Consider the following 8,191-nt stretch of genomic DNA (forward strand, 5'->3'; position numbering starts at 1 on the left):
ATCCATGGTGACAGTGGCAGCAGCAGCAGCAGTGGTAAAATCCATTTCCAGAAACAACAGAGACCATGGGCCCTGTGGAACTGGTCTACTGTCCACACCCAATGCAGTGGGCAGTCCACGCTTGGCTGTGTCTCCAGCAGAGCAGTGTGGGGTGTGGTCACTGCACCGGTGGCATATCTGGAGCCTTGTTCCTCACTGTACAGCCTCCAAACTTATTTCTCCAGCTTTCTTTGTAATTCTGTGAGTCACCCTAAAATGTCTTTTTAACAAACACCTTTTTTGCTTATATGATCTCTGGTTGGCTTCTGGCTGCTTGTCAAGATTGGGAGTAGGAGAGGCAAATGAGGCATGTGGGACATACAATTTAAGGAGGCTCACAATCAGGTCATGAAGTGCAAACCCTGCGCCTGCACATCCCTGAGAGCCAAGCCTCCTTAGATTGTATGTCCCAAGAGGCTCACATGCCTCATCCAAGTCCCAGCCCATGGAAGAAGACATTGAACCCAACTTTTCTTGAGACCTGGAGTCTCTGCCTGCAGCTGATGAATGGCCTAGCTCATAACACTAGGAAGTGGAATATTTCTGCAGGACCAACTAAGAATGGGAAGCTTGTTCTTCCAGAATTAACCCATCACTCTCTCCCAGTCTGTATAAGGGGAGGCAAGAAATACACTGGAATTTGAAAAGGCTGGTAGGAAGAATCTACTTTAAGGAGATTGTCCCTGTGCTGTGTTTTTGCTTTTCCCTACCAATAGGAGAGGGGAGAGACATGCTTTCCCCTCACCTCAAAGCTTCAAGGAATGGCTTGCAGTCTTAACACCCCCTGTAAAGACTGAAGGACACAGGAACCAGTATTTTGAGCTCATTATGAAGATGAGAGGCTGTGGTCGGCTTGTTGCCCTTGGATGCTGCCATAGACTAGGCAACATTCAAAATGGCCAGAACTTCCTGGGTTGCGCAGGACAATTGATAAGTGAGTCTCCTATTGGGAAATTTAGGCATTGTAAATGGGAGCTGGATTGCCTACGCTTCCCAAGAGAAAATTGTAGAGGAGCTGAGCAGGCCGAACCAAGAGATGAACAGCTAGAAACCACAAGCTGGTGGAGAGGGTCGTATGTGACCAGCTAGCTGGTGGGGCCTTGACTCTATAAAGGAAAATGCAGATGTGAGATCACCAGCAACAGGAAATCCCTAAAACCCACAAAGTTGCCTTAGGAGAGAGAGACTCAACTCTTGGCCTCTATCCCATCCAGAGGGTATTCCATGAGATTCCAACTGTTGCTGTTGGGTCAAACTTTTTCTGCCTTCAACTCCTTAATTGTATCTCCTCCCTCACCACTGGCCCTGGCCCTGAGAGGCTTCAAAAATTAAAGGATTTACAACTTCCATGCCACCAAGACCTCTCACCTGGATTTCTACAGTAGTCTCTTGATTGGTCTCTCTTTTCCTGGCCTCGCCCCTTTTCCCATCCATTCCAATCACAGCAGCTAAATGGTCTTGATAAAACCCACACCATATCATGCCATTTCTCTACTCAGAGACTTTTAGTGTCCCACAGTGACCTATAAGGCCCTATGTGATCTTGGTCTCTCCTTACACTCTGACCTCATATCTTCCCACTCTCCCCCACCCACCATCACTCTGCTCTAACAGAACTGTCTTCCTCACTCTTTTTCAGATGAGCCTGGTCATGTCCCACTCTAGAGGTTTTGCATTTATTCATCTTTGACTTAGAAACTCGTGCTCCGTTTGCTCATTCACCTTTACTCCTACTTAAATGTCACAGTCTCTGGATACCCCTACCTAAATAAAACTTCCTTAACACTTCTTACCCCCTTTTCTACTATATTTTTTACTCTAGAACTTCTACGATTAATCTGGTATTTATCTACTATAATAAAAACTCCTTGAAGACAGGAAACTTTGTTTTGTTCGTTGCCGTATCTCCAGCATCTAGAACAGTATCTGATAGAATAAGTGCCTAATGACTATTTGCTCAAAGAATGGGTCAGTCATGGCTGGGAGCAGAAGTATATCCAGAAAGAGAAAAGGTGATCAAGTCTCTATCCCTCAGACACAAATACCTGCTGAAGTCTTCCAAACCCCAAACTGAGTATACGGTGAGATTTTAAATCAAATGAGCTTCGAGTTCTGATATTACACTAGCATGAACTATTCGCTACCACAAGACAGAGACTATTTATTACCTGATAACAACCAGAGAAGTTTTGGGAAAACCCAAGATGACACGCTGGGGAAAGAGAAGTAAACAGGTTATTCATAAGTGCAGCGTACCAGATAGTTTAGTTTTCTGCTTCTGGGCACAGGAAAGAATTGCAGTTCCCCTTCCTCTTTAGGCTTTAGGCGTGGCCATATAACTTTCTTTGCCAAAGAAATGTGGGTGGAATGACAAGTGTCATTTCCAGACAGAAACTGTAAAAGCTAGTACATACTGTACCACATTCTCTTTCTTTTGCTATGATGGTGGTGAAAACATGTGTGGAGATGATGCCTCAGGGTCACTAGTTGGGGTCACTGAGTGACTCCAAAAGGAAAACCCTACTTCTTACTCATGATGAACATGCAGTCGGAATGAGAAATAAACCTCTGTTGTGACAAGCCTCTATGACTCGGGAGTTGTTTGAATGGGCTGCATATTTGGTGGAGTATGGTGGTCATTAAATCTTTCTAGCTTCCTGCCTTCGAGGCATGTGGTAGTTTTGAATTCCCTGCCATCTACTTGCCATGGTTAGTTGAGCCATGTGACTAGTTCTGGTCAACGACCTGTGAGTAAATGTGACATAGATGCCTTATAGATTGAGCATTAAATGCAGGATGAATCTCCAGAGATCTCATTCCTCTGCTGCGGGCCAAAAAGTTCATTTTCCCAGGTGAAATTCCCTGAAATTTAGAGACACAACAGAGATCTTTGAAATACAGTAATGATTTATAAAGGGTGGGTTTGCCAAATGAGAAGGCTAATTCTAGTTTGTTTTTCCTTCCTGCCTTCTTTCTTCTCTGCCTTCTCCTTTGTCGTAATTATTGTGGTCGACCCCTCAAAATTCACTCAATCCTAAATTATTAGTTTTAACTAGTTGGGTAATCCCATTCCCCTTGACAGTAATTGGCTTAAAAATAGCATGTGACCTATTTCTGCCAATGAAAATGACTAAAGTCTTCTGGGCAACTTCTGTGAAAGGTCTGAAGAACAAACATTGTCCTTCTTTCTTTCAATGTTGTTGTATCTGGTGTGATGCCTGGAATTACTACAGCTATTTTCCTACTGGGCCAAGGATGAAGCAAACACAGAGAAGGACTGAGCCAAGAGAATTGCTAAAAAGCAGATATGGAGCTCATCCTACTTCTAGACTTCTATTGTGAGAGTGAATAACTTGTCATATTGTTTATATCAGTTTGAGTTAGAGCTCGCTGCTGGTTGTGGTCCAAAGAATCTTATCTGATACACCTTTATTCCTTTATTATTTCCTCACTGTGCTTCAAAAACTGGATTTTCATCCAAATGAAAACTAATTTAGTGAGGAAATAAAGCCACTTAGTCAGTAGACCTATCCAAGAGAGTATCTAGTTAAGGACTCAAAAAGGTCATGAGTTTGAGAGAATGGGATCAGAGCAATGGAGCCAGAAGTAAACAATAGGTTTGAAAACCAGAGTGTTTGGTAAGACACAGAATAGAGAAAATGTGTTAAGCAGAGCAGAGGCAAATCAAGATGGTGGTTCAGGATTAAATTGGTGAACACTAGTTGCCTATTGGAATGTTTCTTTTTTTTTTTTTAAGATTTTTATTTATATGACAGAGAGACAGCCAGTGAGAGAGGGAACACAAGCAGGGGGAGTGGGAGAGGAAGAAGCAGGCTCCCAGAGGAGGAGCCTGATGTGGGACTCGATCCTGGAACGCCGGGATCATGCCCTGAGCCGAAGGCAGATGCTTAATGACGGCGCTACCCAGGCGCCCCCTGGAATGTTTCTTTACCTAAAGCCCCAGATATACTCAGCCAGTAGAGCTTTCAGACTGTAAAGAACCAAACTGTATCATGCAGAAATGACAACCCCCTTTATTGTTTTCCATCTTGAACATACTTTTTTAAATTAAGGAGATTAAAGATTACTTCAGTATTATCACAACAAATCTCTGATTTCAAGGCTTTTGCGTCATGTTAGAGCAGAAGATATATTGAACAACCTTACATTTCAAATTCTGTGGTATCTTTTTGTTCTAATAGTTACGAAGCGTTTTAAAATTAAATTACTAAACATGCACTGAGCATACTGTATTCAGCACATTGAGGCTGCTGTTGTGGATATAAGGGGATTCATGTCTAAGCGGATCTTTAAGGAGCAAGCAGTCAAGTTAACGTGAAACACCCAGAGGAATGAATAAGTGTGAAATAAGAGTTCTTTCAAATGTGCTTTAAAAGCTCTTTGGATGATCATTTCATTCCAGCTGGGTGAATCAAGAAAGGCTTAACAGAAGGAGGGAAACACCCAATGGGAGTCTTCAATAACAGGTAGGCCACCAAAAGACAAAAGTATTGACTGGTGTGAGACTGGGCATAGAGTAAGGAAATTTCCAGGAAAATAAGAGATCCAGGTATGCTGGATAGAGTTACACACAAGGAAGTCTATGAGAGGTAAGCCTGGACAGGTACACTAGCAACTGGCAGTGCCTGTGATTCACCCAAGGAACGTAGTCCTTATCCTCCGGGCACACAAATTGTTTTCAATCAGGGGAATGAGATCAGGTCTGTGAAAGTTAATGTAGGCAGTAGTGTGAGGGATGTATGTCCAGGGACAGTAGGAAAGAGAGAGGAAGTAAATCGACCTCTTAAGGAATTACTTTTATTGTACAGATGAAAAATGCAGAGTATCTGAAAAAGACCAGTGTTAGTGAGGGTGAACAAAAAGAAGAAGGTTCAGATGTCATTAGGTAGAATCAACAGGTTTGGAGGGCCTTGTGACTGAGTTCTGGTTAATGGAATGTGGGTGGAAGTGAGATAAGCCACTGAAAGCCCTGGTTCCACAAACATCGGAGGTGACCTCTCAGTCTCTCTTCCTTCAGAAACAACCTTAGAAGGTGTGCTTGATGGTGTGGCCATGCAAGGGGGGGAGCTCAGATACTTTTGTCACGAGATGCTGAGGGGAGCCACCTGCCCTCTGCTGGTTGGTGACATGAGGTTTCTGTTCTATTTGTCATGACAGCATAGCCTCGCCCACACTGACTTAACTGTTTTGGAGAAGTCCATGGATCTGCTTTGAGATATGATGGGCTGGTGGTAACTACCAGGCAGTTGGAAAGGAATGGGTGGCATTTGAGAGGATGTGAGGAATAGAGTGGCCACTTTCCTATTTATCCACATAAAAATTTCATATGAAATGATTAGTATATACAGTTCAAATTGTCCAAGAACCTTTATTTTTTCACTTTGAACAAAAGATCTACAGTTAAAGTAAGCTCCAAAATTTGAACTCTTTCATCATTTATAGAAATAAACCTTCCCACCACGGCACTCAAGACCAACACTTCAGAAGGAAAGCCTACTCCATCCTTCCGAAGTACTGTGGGGTTGTAGGACACAAGAGCAGGAGAAATCTATTTGTGCAATATGAAGGTCACCAAGGAGGGCTAAAAGCTTCGAAAACCTCTCCATCAGAAGAGATTAAATTGGCATCTGAACAGAGCTTTATATCATCAGGCAAACCTCCTCCTTTAGGGATAAAAGCCCATTCAATCAGATGTGTGCTCACTCTTCTAACTAAGAGTAAAGAGCTTCTGAAAAGGAGATTAAAAGGAGAGGAGTAGATTTCTGGACTCTGCCTGGCACCAAACAGGAGCAACCCTACACGAGCAGGTCATAAAATCAAGGGCTTTCTTTGGGGCCATACTGACAAGAGCAGACATTTATCAAGGTCCTACTAGACCCCGAGCCCCTGGCCTTACCCTTTTTTGCTTACTTAGCCTTCACAATAGCCCTCGGAGTTAGATTTGTAATAATAGTCCCATTTTGCAGATGAAGATAGAGGTTTAGTGATTTGCTGAAGGTCAGAGTATGTAGGCTGCCTAGATTTCAAACCCAGGTAATCTGATTTCAGAGTTCAAGTTCTGAATTACTGTATTTTATTGATTTGAGAACTTAATTTTTTTAAAATCCAAGGTATCAGAAAGGATTGCATGCTAAATTTTCAATGGGAGTGTTTTTCTTTCTTTGTGGTATATAAAATAATAGTACACCTTACAATTGATTGTGTCTTAGATTCCATAAATATAATACAATACTGATCGGCCCCTACTGACTATTCAGGCATGTGTAATTAGGCAGGAGAGCAGGGACTGACTTAGTAAGAAGCTATATATATTAGAGAAGAGGCTTTCCAACTTTCTCACAGAGCAGAATGCATTATGCAAACGAAATCTGACACAGAACTCCAATATGTAAAGCAGAGAAAAGTGGCATTTTATTAGTATAAATGTACTTTATGTTCAAATATATAACATGTATTTATTATACGGTTAATCAGGGAGACTACTAGTTAGCACATTGGAGACATCTAGTAGGTTGAATTTCCATTTGAATGTGCAGGGCTCTTTTTTTTATTAGTGTTTTTAAAATACTTGATATAATTGAAGCCATTACATTCAAATCGAATATGAATGTGCAGGTTTTAAAAAAATTAGTATTTTAAAAATATTTAAGGACATACCTTAAGCCAAATCATATAACTTAAATCAAATATGGACAAAATCAGAACACATTTTCGTGAGTCCATAGCTTACAAATCATTCTTTAAAGATGGCTTAAATAACTACCTGACAAGTGTCTTCGTAAGGCCGAAAGATCACTCCAGTTTCTTTTTTTTCCCTGCCATTATTATGTTGAAGGCTATTTGAAATGAATTAACTATCCAAGAATGAGCACTGTGGAATCACAGTTTGAGGGAGGCGGGAGAAATACCTTCTTCGAGGTCTCTAATGCTGCCCACCTCCCAGCCACCATCAGCAGGTGTTTTTAGCAGTAGAACAGTGTTTCCAGAGCCCCGATTTCTAGGCTTGAGTCCCAACTCCATACCTTACTAACTACATGAGCTCAGGCAGGTTTTACCTTTCCTACCTTTGGATTTCAACTCAAAATGACCCATAGTTATTTTGTAACACTTTTTAAAGAAACAGATGAGATAATATGAATAAATCACTACCCATAATATCTGTAGGATGCAATTAATACGTTTTAGTTTTTGTAGTTGTTACGGTGCCTTGTCTACAAAGGGAAACTTCCATGCTAGGGACTGGAGACGGAAAAACGCTCTAGGAATGGTTTCTGCCGTCCAGGAGGTCCCATCTATTTGAGGGGATTAGAAATAAACATGAAAGTTCAATAGTGGTAAAAGGCAACCCAAAGTACAAGCCAAGTGAATGACAAAGACGAAAGTGCTAAAAAATCACAGAAGTGAGAGCGCCTTGTCTTCAAATTATATTTATTAAGCAAGTTTCCAAACCTCGTGGCAGTATAGATATGTATGACAGAGGCTGTCATATGGAGGTCTGTGTCATGTGTCTGTCCCACTGATATGCTGGTATTGGACTACAGTGTTTGGAAAGGTTTAGAGTCAACTTTTAAATATCAGGATATTTCATCTACAAATCTGGATTTCCATAGACCTGTGGCTCCTGTCAAGCCCTGAGACCTCATCTCTTTCTGGCAGAAATGTGGAGAGGAGAGGCCCAGCCTGAGCACAGGAATCAGAGGGAGAACACATTCGAACAACTGCCCCCACACCTACCAGCTGTCTGCAGGGGGTGGTCATGTGGTCCTAGTCCTCCTCTGAGATGTGCCACATGGGAAGTGTACCTCCAAATGGAAGAGGACACTGAGCTGGCCCTCAAGGGGTTGTGCTGAGATCCTTTGGAGGCTGAGATCCTTCAGAGGGGAACTTCTGAAGGGGCCTCTTTCCCTTGCTCAGAGCCATTTTGCTAGGAGGTGAAAACCAAATCTTTGTGGAGAGGCCCAGTGCCGCTCAGCACAGCCAAGCATCAGATCAGAATATCATAATAAAAAAATGTGAATGAAGTTTAGATTTAACTTTTGAGGGAGCAGGATAAACTACCACCCCACCATATGTGTGTGACTTCTCCATTTCTTACTGCAATTTCCATTTTTTAAATAGGAATTTTCAACCT

Source organism: Ailuropoda melanoleuca, chromosome 6 (assembly GCF_002007445.2).
Source record: "Ailuropoda melanoleuca isolate Jingjing chromosome 6, ASM200744v2, whole genome shotgun sequence".
Classification (NCBI taxonomy): domain Eukaryota; kingdom Metazoa; phylum Chordata; class Mammalia; order Carnivora; family Ursidae; genus Ailuropoda; species Ailuropoda melanoleuca.